The 19,238-nt window shown below is 36.7% G+C and overlaps 1 protein-coding gene and 1 long non-coding RNA gene across 2 annotated transcripts in view; both read left to right on the top strand.

The window, feature by feature from the left end:
* LOC110349478 (uncharacterized) overlaps positions 1–19,238 on the top strand; it is a 177,618-nt gene that overhangs the window by 26,225 nt on the left and 132,155 nt on the right. Inside the window, exon 2 of the long non-coding RNA XR_015442629.1 lies at positions 1,094–1,134. This is a non-coding gene — a long non-coding RNA (uncharacterized LOC110349478). The remainder of the gene's footprint in view (positions 1–1,093; positions 1,135–19,238) is intronic.
* Epm2a (EPM2A glucan phosphatase, laforin) overlaps positions 1–19,238 on the top strand; it is a 212,295-nt gene that overhangs the window by 118,318 nt on the left and 74,739 nt on the right. The window lies entirely within an intron of this gene.

Below are 19,238 nucleotides of genomic sequence, written 5' to 3'. Positions count from 1 at the left end.
CTATGTATTAGTCCTCTGTCTGAGAAGTAGCTGGAAATAATTGTTTCCCATTCCGTAGGTTGTCTCTGAACTCTATTGGTTGTTTATTTTAGTGGGTAGAAGATTTTTAATTTGATATAATTCCATTTGTTGATTCTTGATGTTATTTCTTATGCAAATGGGGTTTTGTTCAGAAAGTCTTTACCTGTGTCTTTACCTTTAATAGTTTTATCTACTTTATTTTCCAGCAGATTCAATGTTTTTGTTTTAATATTTAGGTCTTTGATCCATTGTGATTAATTTTAGCACATGGTCAGAGATTTGGGTCTAGATACAATCTTTTGGATGTGGATAGCCAGTTTTTCCAGCACTACTCGTTAAAGAGGCTACCTTTCCTTTAGTGTATATTTTTGACCTCTTTGTCAAAGATCATTTGGCTGAATATGCTGGTATTATTTGTGCATCCTCTGTTCTGCTCCACTGATTTGCATGTGTCTTTTGTGTCTGTATTATGCTGCTTTTTATCACCGTAGCACTGTGATGTAACTTGAAATCCAGGATTGTGCTGTCTCCTGCTTTGCTGTTGTTGCCCAGAATTGCTTTTGCTATTCTGGATCTCTTCTGGTACCTGTTAATATGTTGGTAGTTAGCATATCTTTGAACCTTCTATGCACAGTTTTTGTGAGGGTTACCCTGATTTGCCCATGAAAGGTACTATTTAAATTAAAACACAAGTTAATTCTTATTCTCCTTTGCACATGTACAGACACCTCAATATACATATATATATATCACACACACACATATATATATCATATATATATATTCATATGAAAGAAGAGAGAGGAAAAATGGAAAAAAATAAAAAGACAAAAAAAATCCATGCAGTTGCAACAGCAGAAAATCAAATCCACCTCACAAAATCTTAATAGAATTAGATAAAAATAACAGAAAAGAACAAACAAGTAAAAGAAAAGAAAAATAAGAAAAATGAACAAAATAAACAGCAAAAGGGGAAAATAAAGAAGACCCCAACCCCCTAAAAGTAACACAGAAAAAGAGAAATGAGTCCAAAAAATTTCTCCATGTGTTTCAATGAGTGGTTTCTTTCCAGGGCCTGGAGTATGGAGATCCACCAGATGTGGAGGAGGTATGGTGAGTCACTACTAAGTCCTATTTTGTTGCCACATTCACTTCTTTTTGTGTGAATGCTGAGTCCTGCCCAGCCTTTCCTGCTGAGCAAGGCCGATCAACGGTGTGGTGTCTGGCCTGGAACTGTATTCACTCCGGCTGCCTGCAGTGTCCATATTCCTCTGTGCGCCCCAAGCCACTCATCACCTAGCTTTATGGCCTGTGGGTTTGTGAAGTCCCCCTTGCTCCAGAGGCCCTGAATCCTTGTACCCCAGATTGTGGCAGCTGTCCAAGCTGAGGCATAGCCTTAATCATGTTGGCAGATGGGGGAAGCAAAAAGACCAATGAGCTCTGTGCTGGGTGTAGGCTGTGAGGTGGTGGTGGTGGGGGTGTCAAGCAACCCACTGGACTTAGTGTTAGCACTTTCAGACTCAGTTCTCTTTGGGAACCAGAGGCAATCAACTTGGCTTCTTATCACAGAGGACAGAATCACCAGCTCCTTCTTAGTGTGAGCTGGCCACTGCTTAACCTTCTCCGGGAGTCTGTGTGGGGTACATCTTCTCCACAACTGTCTCTTGTGACTGTCGCCCAACCAGTTGCTGTTTGCAGGGTGACTATGGAAACTCTGAAGTATGGTTGTTCTATGGTTTCTGATTCTTGAATTAGCTCAGTTTTAAACAACCCCTTCTCACAATGGATCTTGATTAATCATTTTCAGGTATGGCGAGCAGAACAGTGGATTTCTGCTCCAACTCTAGCCTGCCACACAGGAGTCGCTTTTCAGAGTCAAGCCCCCCACCATATTTGCTATTTATAATAAATGCGAGTCTTTCTTGAGGCTGCCTCTGTCGCTGGTCCCATTGTCTCTCCCTGGGGTTTCCGACCCTTTCCCAGGTTACCTTATTCTTGCAGAGATAGGTCCTCCTCCCTGGGTCCCAGGGTTAGGGTTCCAGCATGCTTCCTTATTCTTCTGCATTGTCTTCGTTTCTTTCGTTTCTCTGGGATTTCTGATTTTCTGGTCAGCTTTTTCTTGCTTTCTGGAAGTTTTCTCTTTGCTAGGTTGTTGTTTTCCAGGTGTTGTGAGTCCAGGTCCTGGAAGTTATGATATGCTGCCAGATATTACACCACCATCTTCCTTTTAACTAACATTTCTTTTGTTTTGTTTTGTTTTTGGTACCGGGGATTGCATTCAGGACCTTGCGCTTGCGAGGCAGGCGCCGAAACCACTGAGTTAAATCCCAGGCTAGCTAACATTTTTTTAAAGATAGAAGAAATCATAGCACCCCTGGAAACAGAGAATGCTATAAAAAAATCACAAAAATGGAAAGACCACATAACAACACATAAGAGATCACAAACGAAAGTAAAAATCGGGTTGGGGGTTTAGCTCAGTGGTTTCGCCACCTGCTGCACAAGCGAAAGGATCTGAGTTTAATCCCCGGCATCCCCCCAAAAAGGAAAAAAAAAAAAGAAAGTAAAAACTTATCTGTGCTTTTTTTCGGGGGGGGGGGGTGCCGGGGATCGAACTCGGATCCTTCTACTTGCGCAGCAGGCAGTGAAACCACTGAGCTAAATCCTCAGCCTTTAAAGTAAAAATTTAATAATCAATTTGAGAAAGATAAAAATCAGAGGTTAAAAAAGGAACTGGAAAATGAGAGGAAAGAGAAGAACATTAGACATTTAGTGCCCTAAGTGTGAGGTTCGACCAGAGCATGAGTGAGGCCGCTGAGGCAGGCAAAATCTAAGCACTATGTGATGTCATCCATTGGAGTGCAGATGGGCCAAGGGCGAAAAGGAAGGAGGCCGTGGGCAGTTTATATAGGGGAGCTTAAGTAGGGGAGGGGGTGTCAGCTCAGAGGGTGCAAAATTTTGGGGTCTCTTGGGTGATCGGCTTGAGGCTGGTGAACAGGACGGGGTGAAGGTAGCAGGGTGATGGCAAGTATAGCAAGGTACGGCGGGTACCTTGTGGTTTTTCGGAGAATGGGTCTCCCTGGAGGTGTGAATGAGCGAGGCGGCAGCGGGCTTCCTGTTACAGCTGTTCTTGTAGGCAATACATCTGCTGGGGTTTTTTCTTTCTCAGTTGGGCAGGGGTCTCTCTTGGGGGCCTGTCAGTAATTATAGCATTTGATTAGTAGGAATTGCAGAAAAATAGAACAGGTAATAGAATACTGGGGAGGAAATGATCAAAGATACAGTAAAAGAAAATTCTCTCAAGCTGAAGTACATAAATTTCCAGGTTGAAAAAAACCTCACAGACTATACAACGTAAGAAATAGAAAATGGCTGTATCAGAACTTGAATTATGATATTGGAAGTCTTAAGTATTTTAGGAGACATTAAGATCTATCAAAAAATAAGCAGGTTATGTATATATAAAGGTTCTAAAAGAGAAATGTCATTTAAAAATCAATATTACACTCTAGAAGAAAATGGGCTAATCTTCTATTAGCAAAATAATTCCATGCCTAACCAGAGTAACAATCAATGTAAATGTAGAGTAAAACATTTGTAGAATGAGAGACTTTCTAAAAATTTGCCCCCTGAGCAGCATTTTTTTGGAAACTAATGAAGAATAGTCTCTGATCACGTTAAGTGATTAAACCAAGAATGAAGAAGATATAAGATCCCAGAGACGGAAGATACAACCTAGAAGAAAACAAAGAAAAGCCTTGGTATGACAGTGTGTTGAAAGCTTAGAGGGAATCCATGAAATGGTAGCAGGTGGTCAGAGAGCTCCAGGAAAGAGTCGGTACATATCTCTAGCTCAGAAACAGAATTAACAAATTACCAGGTGACAGGGTGTAAAATTACATCAAGAGATATTTTTACAGAACTGTAGAAGGTGTAAGAAGCCATTCATTGATTTAAAAAAAGCTAATGAAATAAAAGAACGGCATTGTACAACTTCAGCAAAAACCAAAAGAAGTACTAGTGGGGAAAGTAAGTTGCAATAAACTCTATAGTAAAATATATCTACATAGTTATAGTACCAAATTTAGTCAATATATTTTAAAAATTTGTGAGACAATAGTAGTAGGAAAATGGGAAGAGGAAGTCTAGAAAGTTAATGTAATGGAATAATCAACAGAAAGTCCAGCACTGTTGACTGTGCATTATATATATAATGTTCAGATGTGTGGAGGGAAATCTTAAAAACAATAGCAAAAGCTGTTATTGATGATGCCAAAAGCAGTATATGATTGCTTGCAGGAAATTGAGTGGAGGTGAGAATGTGAGAGAAGTTTTGCTGTGTAGATCCTATCTGCATGTATTCTAGAATTTCTGAGAAGGATGATTTTTGGCATTTTGGGTGGTAATGCTTCTTCTTGTGGGACAATCCTATGCATTGTAGGCCATTTGAAAGGAGTAGCCCTTAAAAACTGAATGCCAAAAACACCTCTTTTTCAGTGTGACAACCCTAAATACCCCTATATTTTCCTAAAGCTCTCAGAAGGAAAATGGTATTACTTGAAGCCAAGAGCCATTGTTATATTCCTTTGATCAAAAGGAAAGAAATTGTAAAAATAAATAGAACTTGTAGCATGCAAAATAGAGAATTTTTTTAAAATGAGCATATTATGCAATTACATTTCAAGATTTTACTGAAACCTGGTTTTCCTAATAAAATTGAAATTATAAAAAATAATAAATGGGGGCAACCCACTTTCTGGTCCCCCTTCTGTGTCTCTTAGACAGAAACTTTCTTTCTCTCAATAAATTTTTCCCACTCTTAACCTTCGTTGTTCCTAGAATTTGTTTTTCGATTTTAGAGAACATGAACTTGCATTTCGGATATCTACTAGGTTGGGAGTTACATCTCTTCCCCCTATATCATTTTTGAGGTCCCACTGAGATTACTGGTCGGAGGTAAAAGTTTGCTTTTGTTCCATAAGTTCTAACTTTGGTCTTTTTGCTTCATAGAGCGTAACTTTTTGTTTCATGGGCTCTGGCTATTTGTTTCACAGATTCTGGTTTCTGTTTCATAGATTCTGGTTTTTGTTTCAAAAGTGTCTTAATTTTAAGTTGTGTGTTTTAAATATTTGTAAATTTCTTGGTTTCTTTAGAAATTATCTTTTGTTAAAATTACATTTTATTTTTGTTTTGTATGTGTTGTATTTGGATTTAGTTGCTTAAAAATGTAAAATGGATCTCTTATAAAATCGACTCAGAAAAAGACAGTTCAGGCTTTTATCTGTCCCTTACAGAATGCCAAACAGTGGTTACTCTGCCAGCTAGTAATCACCTTTAGGGCAGCTGGCACTCTCAAAGCAGAGGGCAGGTTTCTCCAGTTGCCCTCTGGTGAATCCCCACTCCCATTGACACCAATGGCGGGTGGAACATTGATCAGATAGGCAATTGGGTTCCTTTCAGAGACAGATCTCTGATTGCATGGAACTAGCAGAAACTGAGGTGACATGGCCAGGGCTACTCTCTGGCAGATACTCAAAGGTCCCTCAGAAGAAACTAGCTCCCAACAGCCCATCCAGGTAATCAACAGTGATCTGAAACGATGTCGTCAGAGCCTTTTCTTAAGCCTCCGTTAAGAGTTGAGCTGCAGGTGTGGACTGCTTTCTCTACTATTAGTAAGACCTCTAGACAACTGTACAAAACAAATCTTTGATTGAGTAAAAATACCTTTACCTTTTCTCCCACCTAGGCAAGGTCTTCATCATTTATGTGTGTAGGGGAGAAAAATGCCTTTTCTGATAGGTTATGGACTTTGGAACATTGACTGTGGACTTATAAAATGCTGTATGATGATTTTTGGATGTTTAACCAGATTGAGCTTTATTTGGACTTTTTCTCTCTGCTAGTGAGTTAGAAATTCCCCTTAAACTTTTCTCCACCTTGTTGGGAGTTCATTTGAGAATCCCTTGTAGTCAGACTGCTCCGCTCCTCCTTCCAGAGAGTCAGACTAAGGCAACTTGCAACAACTGTTTTGTCTTGAACTAGGGAAAATAACAATCAGTAACTTGCATTTGTGTTTTTACATGCTAAATAGAATATGGGACTATTTTGATCAGCCTTTCTCTTCCTTCATGCATGTGTGTAGGAAGTTGATAAAGGTGCCTTTACCATGTAGATTGTGGCCCCTAGGAGGACCTATGAATTTCAAATACTTAGTGAATTTAAAATGGGCCTTAAAGGAGTAGCCTTGTCTTGCTAATAAAAGTTGCCTAAATGACTGGATAGACAACAGAAATTTCTCAGAGCTTTCTCTGCCCTAGGGCTCAGGGCAGAATCTCAGAGCAATCTGTGGAGGTGATCTCTTTTGCAGGAAAAGTGCCCTAATTTGACTGTTGACCTATTTTCCTCCTTCTCTTTCAAGGAACTAGATAGCAGTGGTTTAAATCTCTTGGTTTACTAGCAATACTTCCTTCTCTAAACATGATTGTTATGGCTTAAGTCAATTGTAGCTTGTGCTTTAAGAGTACCTACCGGAGTAAGGATATGAGTTACCTGAGGAAGATAAGATCTTGCTCTGGTAAACAGCAGATAGTCCAGTCCAGTTTTATTTTCTGGTTCTCTCTCCAGATGGTAGCTACCTACCCTGGAGTGGTATAAACCTTGGGGGATGCACTGGGGATGCCCTAGGGGTCACAGGAATCAAGCACTTATGGGACGCCATATTTGTTTCTCTTGTTTCAAATTGGGACTCTATATCTGAACCTCTTACTCCTTTGGAATATATTAAGGAGCAGTTTAGTATTTCTCTACACCCATGTGTTGTGTACCTACCTCCTAAAGCCAAGTACACAGAGGAAAGTACTATGATGCTATCTCACAATTAGAATTATACTGTAAAAGAGAAAATGGTTAAAATAATCTTATGTTGATATTTTCTTTACATTAAGAAGTAATTCTTGCTTGTGTTCAAATATAAATGTGGGCCATAGAAAAATGAGAGACACATCACCTTTAAGGTATTTGGTACCTCTAAGCCTAAGGCTACTCCTCACCCTAACCACCAGGTGCTGAAGTGGAATTTCTAGGCCAGCTATAATTAATTTCCATGAGGCTATATCCATCCTTAGCTAAGTTGTTGAGGTCCCTCGAAGACAATATCCCTTGCAGGAAGTAAATGGAAAATATGGGACTACCTGTGTTCATGTGTCTTTTTCTCTCAGTGATCTAAGACAGATTAAATGAGACCTGGGTGGGGATTTGGCTCAGTGGTTCTGCCACCTGCTTCACTAGCGCAAGGACCTGAGTTTGATCCCTGGCACCAAAAAAAAAAAAAAAAAAAAAAAAAAAGAGAGAGAGGCTATTGTGAGTTTGCAAGGATGGCCCATGCTGCTTCAGAGAAAATGAGACCTAAAATAAGTTTTCACATGACCCTGATATGTACATTGAGGTCTTCAGAGGACTTCACAAACCTATGGACTAGATTAGAAAGATATAATGTTGTTCTTAAATCAAACATTGATTTCTAATGACAGACAAGTAGTATTACAAGCTGCTACTACATATAGGGACAGATATTTTAATTTTGGAAGCTCAAAAAGACGGGGGAATAACTTGTTCCTACTGGAACACAGCAGTTTCTATACGAGACCCCCACTGGCCTGCCTGCCAATCAGATAGGAGATTAAATAGAAGACATTTTCAGGCATACATTCTTGAAGGTCTAAGAAACATGAGAACTAAGCCCTTCAGTTAATTTAAATTGTCAACTATTTATCAGGAAAAAAGATGAGGACATCCCTAGATCCTGATTTGATAAAAGAAAATACTATAGTTTTTCCAAGTCAGCCTTACAATATGTGGATGGTATATTGTTGTGAGCCCCCTCAGAAGAGCTTTCTAGCCAAGACATCTGCTCTGGTGAATTTTCTAATAGACAGGTGTTATAACATTTCTAGATCTAAGGCACAACTTTGCAGCCTTGAGGTAAAATATTTAGGTGTTATTATATCTAAGGTAACCCAAAGACTGGGGGAAGAAAGAGTTATACCAATTCTTTCCTTTCCACAGCCCACGACTCTAAAACAGCTAAGGAGATTCCTGGAAATTACAGGCTGGTGTGTCTATTAGCTTACAGAAAATCCCAAGAGACAGACACCTGGGGACCTCATTCCCAGACCGCACTCTAGAAGTTCAAACAAGCACTTCTAAGGGCCTAACTACAGGACACCGTTTCAGTTTGTATGTTAATAAAAGGCAAGACATGGCTTTGGGAGTGTTTCTACAACATCAGGGAGCTGCTCAACAGCCTGTATGGTAATTCAGTCATAAATTAGATATTATTTTAGATATTATAGATTCAGAGTAATTCATTAAAAGGGTAAGCCCTAAATAATATAGTTAGAACACTTTCAGCTTAGGGCCCATCTTAAAATGGTCTTTGCTTACAGAGGTGTAGAAAATTTTTATTCCTTTTGATTCTTATTACAAGAGATCTCTGTTAATTGATCTACAAAGTTCTGACTAGTCTTTTTTATAATTATGAACCTAAAAATTATAAAAGTTATTATAATACAACTTGGCCAAATACATCTGAGTGCACTCGGGTTTATAAACAAGTTGTCTTATGTGTGTGTGTCTGTTCAGTTTGTTATAACATGTACAGCTGTTATGTTTGAGCTTTTTTCTTTTGGTATTTTGTACTTTTTAAGATGTTTGCCTGTAACTCAAGTTGGTTTATAGATAAATATAATTAAAGACATGCTTCCCCCAGGTTGCCAGATGATCCAAATAATGTCAACTGATTTTACAAATACAATACGTATTGTTGTCTACATATAATATTAATAATCTTTCTTTGGTCAAAAATAATGTGTTAATTGTTATGATCTGGCTCTCATAGGTCAGCTAAAAATTTGCTAAGATAATTAAGTAAAGACTCTTGGGCTTAGAAAAACTATGGGACAGGACTCCCCTTGGTAAATAAAGGAGCAGTTGCCTGGAAAAAATTTATTCCAGCCTTTGTTTACAAAAGGGACCCCAATAATTTCCATAGCCTCATGGGAAATGCATTGCTAAACATATTATTGTGATATGTATACATTAGTCATGGTCTAAGTTTTCTGTAGGAAAACAATAAGGTTTTATTTAAAATGCTCTTGATACAAAAAATATTTAAGGGACAAAGGGTTTCATGTAACTGATACTCATTGTTATTTCATGGTATATATATTCATGCCTTCCTGGTGTACAAGTCTGCTAGGATATTGTTTATGGTAATGATCCTTTTTTTTTTTTGGTGTTAATGATCTTTTTTGACTCAGGTATCTGCCTTTCTCTTACACTCCAGCTACTTGTGATAAGAGGTACACGTCAAGCCAGCATGAGAAAACCAGTCAAATAATAGTTATCTTTAAAACTTATGTGATGTATGTTATATGTGTCGCCACACTTAGGGATGCTCAGTCACCAAAGAGTTGAAACAATGTCACATTAAAATTAGAGGCTAGACATTATGACCTCCTAAAATACATTTATAGGCCAATATGTATGTTCTCTTTAGATGGCATCCCACTAAAGGATAACAAATAAGAGTTTTCTTTATGTCATTTAATGTCTTGTGATCAGATGAAGGTGCCTGACTGAAAGACTATTCCGTACTAAGATAGACATGTAAGTGTTACAAAGAAAATGCCATCATGATTGTCATGCTAAAATACTATGCATGGCTCTTGATCTTAAGTTTCTCTGTAATATATAACTGTTGTCTGTTAACACTCTACAGGCATTCAACTACTAAATCAACCATTGTTGGTAAAAAATAACAACCCTCTAACCTTGCTTTAAACTTCAAAAGTGCTTGATGTTTTAACTATTGTAATAGTTAAGCTCACTGCTTTACTGAAATACTTATGTCACCGATCTTCTCTTCTGGGTGTTCAACAACTAAAGTTTGGAGACTAAAACTAGAAAGGTAACTGGGCTATGAGGGCAGCCAATATTTTGGCCCTGGCCCCTCAAGGTCAACAAAGAATCCAGGACATGAGGGAACCTTTTCTACAGGATCCTACATCTTTGGTAAGTCACTCAACCTCCTGAGCAGGGAGACAGCTGGGTGCCAGAGGACAAATGTACCATGTGCCAAAGGAGGGTCACGAAGAGGGAAAAGTCTCCCACACTTTCACTGAAAGCAACATGGTTAAGCAAGGCCATGACCCATCCTGACGGCTGACACCGACAGAGGAGCAGAGGGGCTCTATGCATGGTTCCAAAGTAATGGCTGGGGAGACTTAACTGACCTTGATAGTTAGCAAGAGGTTCATACTGATTGACACAGGTCTCACTTTAACTTGGTCTTAAACACCCAGCAGAAAAGAATAACCAGAAGAGGTATAAAATAAAGCCATAGTAAAAAAGCTAGATATAAAAAGGGGCCCCAGTCCCTGACCCCTTCTGGCAGTTTCCTGCTCTGCCAGTAGCTGACCATGATTATAGATCATTAGAAAAAAAAATCTAGGGGCCGAGGATTTAGCTCAGTGGTTCCACTGCTTACCTCGCAAGCACGAGGACCCGAATTCTATCCCTGGTACCAAAAAAAAAAAAAAAAAAAAAAGAAAAAAGAAAAAAGAAGCTATGGTAAAATCTATAAGAACTCAGCTAGAGTTTTATATTTCTTAGTGAAATTTGTTCTTCAAATTGTCTCTTATCTTCTTACAGCTAAAACTAGAGAGACTTATGACAAAGTATCAGACTTATAGATAACAATAAATAAAAGAGTTTAAGAATCAGCAGGTTACAATCACTATTTCAATTTCTAAGTGTGACTTTCTCCCCAACCTGCCCTTTCATTCTAGTGTGGTCACTCTTGGATTATGCTCTAATTTCTTACAAGTTTTGTTTATTCTTGCCTAGAGGCTGCCAAACTCCAAGCAGTCATACAAGTGGAACCAATGACAAATGTGCTAGACTTCTTTTACTGGGATCCACCAGATCGACCTTGTAAACAGCTTGTAACTGCTAAACTACACAATACAACTTCTTTGTTGGATTCTGAAGTCCCCTGGACCTTCTCCTTATCCTCTTTGTGGGAGGCTATTACTAGTTCCTCCCAGTGGAAACCCTTGTTGGCTATATTCATAGCAATCCTGCTGACTTTATAATTTGGCCCATGTATTCTTAACCATTTCTCTGGCTTTGTCTTCTCCAAACTCAAATCTATACTGCTGCCAATAGGACAGTGCCTGACTCCCGTCGAAGACCTTTAGATAGACCTTCTGTAGAGTAAACCTAATGGCTGATCACAATTACAACCCTATTCAGCAGGAAGTAGCCAGACCTGTCTTCCCCGTTTGCCACCTCACAGCCGGTACTTCAGAGGGGGGAATATTGCAGATAGGTAAGTTAATTAGATATCTTGTAGGCAGTTAGACAGGACAGCCCACAAGGAAGCAACATGGAGGAGAGTGAAGACACATTCATTGAAGGCCAGCATTGTGTAAGGAGAGAAATTAGCACACCCATGTAGGATAAATAACAGTGATTGATATTCTAAACAGGTATTAATCACTTGGGTGGGGTCCAAGATCTTAACCCAGCCTTTCTGGGAAATATCCCTGACCCACCCTTACTGAAAATCCTCCTAAGCTTGCTGTGTGACTTGCTCCCCCATTTGATCCCCATTTAATCAATATTACCTGGGTGACTGTACTTGTAATCTTATTGGTTGGTCATGGTTTTGTCCCACCTCATGCCCACCTTGCAAAATTCCATTGTGTCTTATAGTTTTGTACCTGCCTCACCACATGGCACTGCTGTGTAAAACATCTTTGAAATGTGGGGTGGGTGGCCAAGCCACTTTCTGGTCCCCCTTCTGTGTCTCTTAGACAGAAGCTTTCTTTCTCTCAATAAATTTTTCCTACTCTTAAAAAAAAAAAAATAAGTGAATTAAAAGTAACTTTAAAAAGCATATATTCAAAACTGACCTTCAAATAAACACATAGATTTAAAAATATACACCCTGGGCTTATATTATATGGAGTTCTTGGAATTTTCAAAAAGTAGGTACTTTCATATCATCAGAACTATTTTACAAAAAGAATTAGACAGTTTTCTATATAATAATAGAACTGAAAAGGAATTTCTGGGCACACACACACAGACACACACATAAAATAAATTTTATTTTACTTGTAAAAGTAGGTTTAAATTATAAATAAAATAGCAAATTTAGCTATGTATCACAGGACTATGAAATCCCAAATTGCCTAACAGCCAGACATGCAACAATTTTTAAATCAGGAAACTATTAAACAGAAGGTTATCACAGGATAAATATTATTTGTCTATCAATGAATATTAATAAATATATTTGATAGATCACAACATATGTCACTAATGTGAAATGACATAGCCTTGGAACATTAAGTTACTTCCTTAATATTTAAAGAATATTATTAGTTGTTTAGGACTTTTAGGTTCCTAATGTTATTATTTTGGGTTACTATTTTGTTGTTAACATCAAGTTTTATTATACTTTCCTAGAAGAGACTAGAAAATAGTATTATTATTCCTCAGTGGAGTGCTCTCATTAAAATTAGAATGCTGACAAGGATGTGCACTATTGTTATTATTGCTATATTGTTCTGGAAGTGCTAAGCAAAACACTAAAGATAAGAAAATAAGAAGAAAACCAAAATATAAACTTTGTAGTGAAAACAAATTATTTTTATTTGCAGTAAAATAACAAAATCACTGAAAATAATGACTTGAAATGGGTCTGATTTCAAAATCAATATGTATAAATCAGTAGATTTAATCTTTTGAGAATACTTAGTAACTAATAGTAAAAAACTTAAATATATTTATTTGAAAAAGCAATAAACTATGAAATAAAAATACCTAAAATATATGTATTATATCTTTGTATATTTGAACAAATGAAGTGACATACTTTTGGAAGAACTGGATATTTAAAGTTGTTGAGTCTCTAAATTGTGATTCAATTTAAAAGAAATCAATATCAAAACTTTTCTGAGAACTTGATTAAATAATTTTATATTTAACCCAAAGAAATAAAGAAATAGCTATAAAATTAAATTTAAAAGATAATACATAATTTCCATAACTAAAGGAAGATGATTCTGGTGTCAGAGCAGATACTCATATCAAAAGTATAAAATAGAAAATATAAGATAGACCCCAAATTTATAATTGAGTAGCAATAAATTTAAAATCTAAAGTTAGCCAGAGAAACAGATGGGTTGTAGCTCTGGGACAACAAATGTTTTTTAAAAATAAGATAGTTTACTGTTCATAGATGAATTTAAAATGGAAAAGTACTAGATGAAAAATACCTTAAATATAGATTTATAAAATCTTTGGATGAGGATGATTTAAAATTTTATGGTCCAAGGTCTGACATTATGAATTAAATATTTAGAATATTAATTACATAAAAGTTAAAAATGGCACCTTACTATGGGAAAAACAAACAAAAAAGTGTTAAAAAGCAAATGGCACAACTAGAAAATCAGCTGCAAAATTTACAAAGTCCTTATAAATTCTCAGTATATGAATCATTATGAAGAAAACTGGGAAACAATCCTAATGGAAAACCACAAAATACTTCACTAGAGAAATAGGAAAATGACTCAGATATTTGTTTTAGATTCTTATAGTAGAAACAGAAATTAGACCAGTTATATTTGAAACAATAATTATTAAAACTCTTCAGAATATACACAACCTTTTATCTAGCAATTCTGTTTCTAAGAATGGATTCTAAGGAAATAGTTGAATAAGTATACTAAATGTGTATGCAAAGATGTTGATCTAACTTAGCACAATTGTAGTACAGAATTCTTTTTATATATTACTGGATTTGCTAATATTTTGTTAAGATTTTTTGTGTCTGTTTGTGAGAGATGTTGTTCTATTATTTTCATTTCTTGTTATTTTTATTTGGTTTTGTATTAAGGCAATGCTGGCATCATAGAATAAGTTAGGAAGTATTCCTTCTTGTGTTCTGGAAAACATTGTGGGCAGTTGATATAATTTCTTAGGTATGTGGTCGAATTCACCTCTTTTCATCAGTTTCACTGGTGAATTCTATCAAATATTTAAGTAATAATGTCTTTCTTTTTTGAATAATATTAATGACTGATTTGATTGTTTTAACAAACATATAGCCATATAATAATAAGTATAATCAGAACATTTATTTCTTCTTTTGCGAATTTTTGCAATTTACATCCTTTAAGAAATTGGCCATTTTTATCCAAATTATCAAATTTTTGAGCATAGAATTTTTTACGATTTTTTCTGTGGTACTGGGGATCAAACTCAGGACCTTGCACTTTCCAGGCAGGTGTGGCGTCACTGAGCTACATCCCCAGTCCTGTTTTTTAAGTATTCCATTCTTCCTCATTTAATGTACAGTAATAATGACACATATTTTCAGTTTCTTATATTGGTCATTTGTCTTCTCTTTCTCACTCTTTCTCAAATAGCCCTACTAAAGATTTATCATTTTATTGATTTGTGATTTTGTGATTTGGGGTCATTAATATTAGAGAGTTTTCAGGCATTGTCATTTCCAATATTTATTTGCTCCATTCTGTCTTGCTTTTCCTCCTTGTATTCTGAATATGCATATGATACACCTTTTTAGATTTACCATAGTGTTTTGATATCCTATCTACTTGTGAGTCTATCATAGGCATTCTTCATTACTATTACAGTGTTTTGTTTTGTTTTTTTTACTTTTGGCTTTTCCTTTAGATTCTTTCTGAGAGTTCCTATGTCCCCAATTTTATTATTAATTTGTTCTTGCATAGTGCCTACTTCTCATTAGATTCTTTAACATATTAATAATAAATATTTTAAATTTTCTGTCTAATATTATAAAATGTGTCATATTTAAATCTGGATTTTATATTTGATTTAACTTCTTGATTATATTCTTTCTCATTTTTTAGTATGATTTGCATTTCTTTTATTTTTTGGAAGATGAACGTGATGTATTGGATAATGCAAACTGTGATAAATAGTCCTTTGGTGTGAGCTTTTAAGTTAATCTGGTTAGGGGTGAGAGTGTGTTTAATATTTGGTAGATTACAAGGGCTTCAAATTCTTCTAATGCCTTACTCTGCTCTATTACTTTGTCTTTGGAATTCCCTAAGAACTTCTCCTCAAATAGAATTGGTGCCTTACAATTTTCTAAGAAATAATCTATTATTACATTGAAGCAGGGTTTATGTGGTGGTTAGCTATGATGAAGGGGAAATGATATATAATCTTAAGGTTAAATCTTAGTTTTCTGGGGCCAAGGATTTAGCTCAGTAGCACTGCACCTGCCTTGAAAGCACAAGGTCCTGAATTTGATCCCTTGTACCCCGCAGCCCCCCAAATCTTAGTTTTCTGGTGGACTTATGAGTCTGTATCCTTCACTGGTGCACCTCACAGATGTTTCTTAGCCTTTTTTCTCTACTTAGATGAGACTGAGGGAGCTGGAGTAGGTTAAGTGCCTTTTGTCTACATGTGTAAGGCTGTCGCGAGCAGGTACCGCGGGTAAAGAGAACTCAGACTCGGACGGCAGTTCACACACTTATATTATTATAATTCACTTCTATGCAATTATCACACGATATTAAATAAGATAATATTAAGTCTGCCAATTACCACGTCCTTGTACCTGTACTGCACAAGTCCTTATGGGAGCGCGATGTTTCCTCCCGTCGGGTCAGAGGGTCCCATCCGTAGATGAAGGGCGTCGAGTCGGAGCTAGGCTGTCCCTCTCTCCGCTGGCCTCGTCCTCTGGTCTCGTCTGGTCGGCGGCGATGCTCCTTCCAGCGGGATCAGGTGCATGTGTCCCGGTCGGTAGTCAGATCAACAGACTGACTAGTAGACTGGTCGGTGGGACGGATCGTCGACTTGCTTGAGGTCTTCAGCTCCTTTTATACTATTCTAACTGGGCGTTTGTGGTACTGGTTCAGACTTATCACACTGTCCATTTGGGCCACGCCCTGTGCAGTTCGGGGTTCATCCTTATCAATTCCACACCGCTTAAGGTTCTACTTCTATATCTTATGGTTACTATGGTTACATATCACTCACAGCACTCTTAAAGTCACAGCACACTTTAGGGTTACAGCACACTTATGGTTACAGCACACTTAGGGTTATACAATTCCATCTTATTTTAAGGTGTTCTCCACAAAGGCTCTGATAAAATCTTCCTTGTTCTGGAGAACTCTCTGAGTGTATTTAAAATATCGTTATTACTTCCTTCTCTGACAGAGTTGTGAGAAGATTACTCGTGGTTCTTGACCATAACAATGTGGTGAGATTCCTGGACTGAAGCCCAGAAAAATGTGGGGGTTTCCCTCAGACTGGGGAGTTTCTCATTCTCCTGTTAGTCAACCCTCAGCTTCCATCAATTAGTCAAAGTTACCATTCAGTTGTTCCTTCAGTTTATAGTTCCAGAAACTTCTGCTGCAGCCAAGCAGAATGTGGCTGTGTTTCTTGCATTCCCGTGTTTTCAGATTTCAGTGTGGTGGTTTGTCCTATGACATCTGTGATGGAGATAGTTGATTTTCACTCAGTTTCCCCCCTTATTTTGAAGATGACAGTGGACTATTTCTAAGTTTAAGATGTCAGAACTGAAACTGGATGTAGGGACCTCTTTTTAATTTTGTTTTTATTTGGTATTTTTTAAAGTTTAAATTGCTTAGTGACCATCCATTGGTCAAATAACTCCTGTCAGTGATCTTCAGCATTCAGGTCAATCCTTTTTGCCTGATATCAGTCAGTAGTTTTTCACTAGTTTTCACATGAAATCCAAGTTTACTTGCTACATCATTACACTTACAATATCATTTTTTTCTTACTTTTATAGTTTTTACCTAAGATTTGCAGAGGCATTGGAAAGGTTGACTGTGACATCATGCACACATCTCTAGATACATTCACAGAAAACACATTCTTTACAAAGACCCTCTGTCCAACTGCTATTTCAGATAGTCTTGTTCTTTACCACCCTCTGTATACCCGGCAGTGATACTCAGCTTCCATTTCTCCAGGAAAAGTTTGATTCTGTAATTTACTTCTGGTTTTGTGAAGGTAAGCATATTTGAAAATGAGAAATGAAACAGTGAATCGCTCTGTCAAGTTGTACCCGAGGTCATACTTGCTGACCACCAGCCCCTTCCAAGGAGCTCTAATCACTTTCTACCCTCTGCCAATGGTTGAATGCCTCTGTAAGCTAAGTCTAGACTGGCCACACACTCCATCAACTTGGGCTGTTTTTATTTTCGCAGACAAAATTATAACAAATCAACTTTTGCACATCTTAATTATCTTCATTCGTGATTCCAGAATTGAGCAGCAGTCTAGACAAAAATGATTCAGAATGTCCCACTCTACCATACAGGCAGGCCATATTAATAGCCCACGAAAAGGAAGAGACGTACAGAAAAGTAAAGTGACATACAGAGACAGAAGGGTCTTTTATAGCTCACATCTGACTAATTTGGACATGATATGAAAATTTGGCTGCTTGTGATTATCCAAGACTCAGCCATTTGTACAAAAGTAGGTTATAGTCTGCTTACACATCAGAATTGGTTACAATCACCTCCTATGGAGAAACCTTTAAGTAAAACTCAAAATATATAGATAGAGGCACCCTTAGACAAAACTTAACATGACAGAGCAATATAGTCCCTATCCTCATGACAATTTTTTTTTTTTTTTGCTATCAGCAGAATTTATATTTCTGTTATAGGCAAAATTCTTTGAGGAGGTCTAGACTGAAGACTTGATTGGAAACAGAGTCTCTTCTAGTTATTAGTTCCCTTATTTTCTACATTTCCTCAGCCTCTGTACCTGTTGTTCTCTCTGAGTCCTCCTCAATCCTTTTCAGTAGTTAGCTACCTTTTACCAGTTAATAATTACAGTAGAGTAAACATTTTCTGCAAAAATATACAGTTATTTCTGTGTCGTGAGGGTCCTGATCATTTTGTCACAATAGCTTTTATTCAGTCTTCACCTGGTTGTTTCCTTTTCATATTGAAAGTTTCTAGACTATAAAGGGTAAGTCAGAGACTATATTTGAGTTATTGTTTAGTCTTTAACATCATGAACTATTCCAGGTATGTGTTAGGCAATCAAAAATAGTTTGAATAAATAAGTAAATAATGGTCATAGTTTTTCATTTATATGCATGTATAAAACAGAAAGAAAAGCAACACAGAAAAATAAGTGTTAATTAATGTGTTTTTTCCTAAACTTCCGTACTTTTAATTGTTCCTTAACACTTTACGTAAACTTCAGTCATTTCAGAATTAGCATTGAGATTAGGCTTGAAAATTGGAATAAAGCTTCCTAAAGAACATGACTAAAAATGATTCAGTTCTCTGAGTTAAACATGTTCCACAGGAAGAATTTTAATCCTTTTCTCTAGGAATTAATCTACAAATTGCATTATTTTTTCATTCTTGTTAAATGAAAAATAAATAGGCCTCTAAAGTAATATTAATTTATTTCCCTATAATATTCATGACTTCTACTCGGCTTTTTCCAATATTAAAAAACATGTAAATGTGACATTATATGTTTTTCCAGAGGATAAACATATCAGTACCATCACTCAATGAGGTCTGTAAAATCCTGTATTTGACAATGAAGGCAAATTATCAAGGCAGTTCGGTCATCTGTGTAATTCATTATGGCTCATCAGAAAAACTTATCCTGAGGATTTTGGTGTTCACTGTCAACAACTGATAAACATATCCCTAATAAATTTTGCAAAAGAATAAATGACAGTTGAATCTTTCAGTGGTTTTCCCTGTGATTTATGCTTATGTAACATATTAATTCAGAAATTTCACTTATGAGATTTTACTAACATTAAATTTTCCTATTCAAATCTCTTGATAAAGTGAGTTCTAGAGAGCAGTATGAATTTATTAACAAAAGTGTCATGCACTGTAGTTTTACTAAAATATCTTTAACTCAAATTCTTGTTTTTCTCCCTTATAGGGAATAATAGAAGAGTGAGAATTCTGCTCTGTAACGACAATTAGAATATATGAATTGGATACTAAATTTGTGCGATACACTGAAAGAAATTGTAAATCATGTTCTGTCCCTAGCTTTACCTGTTTAAAAATAAATGAGTCCCATTTCTCTCTAACTAATTGTGCTGAGACAATTCTTATCTTCAG

Source organism: Heterocephalus glaber, unplaced genomic scaffold (assembly GCF_053883595.1).
Source record: "Heterocephalus glaber isolate CG9 unplaced genomic scaffold, H.glaber_assembly_v1.0 deba00001550, whole genome shotgun sequence".
Lineage (NCBI taxonomy): Eukaryota > Metazoa > Chordata > Mammalia > Rodentia > Bathyergidae > Heterocephalus > Heterocephalus glaber.
Note: the sequence above shows the minus strand (reverse complement) of the source record. Positions and strands in the feature narration are given on the sequence as shown.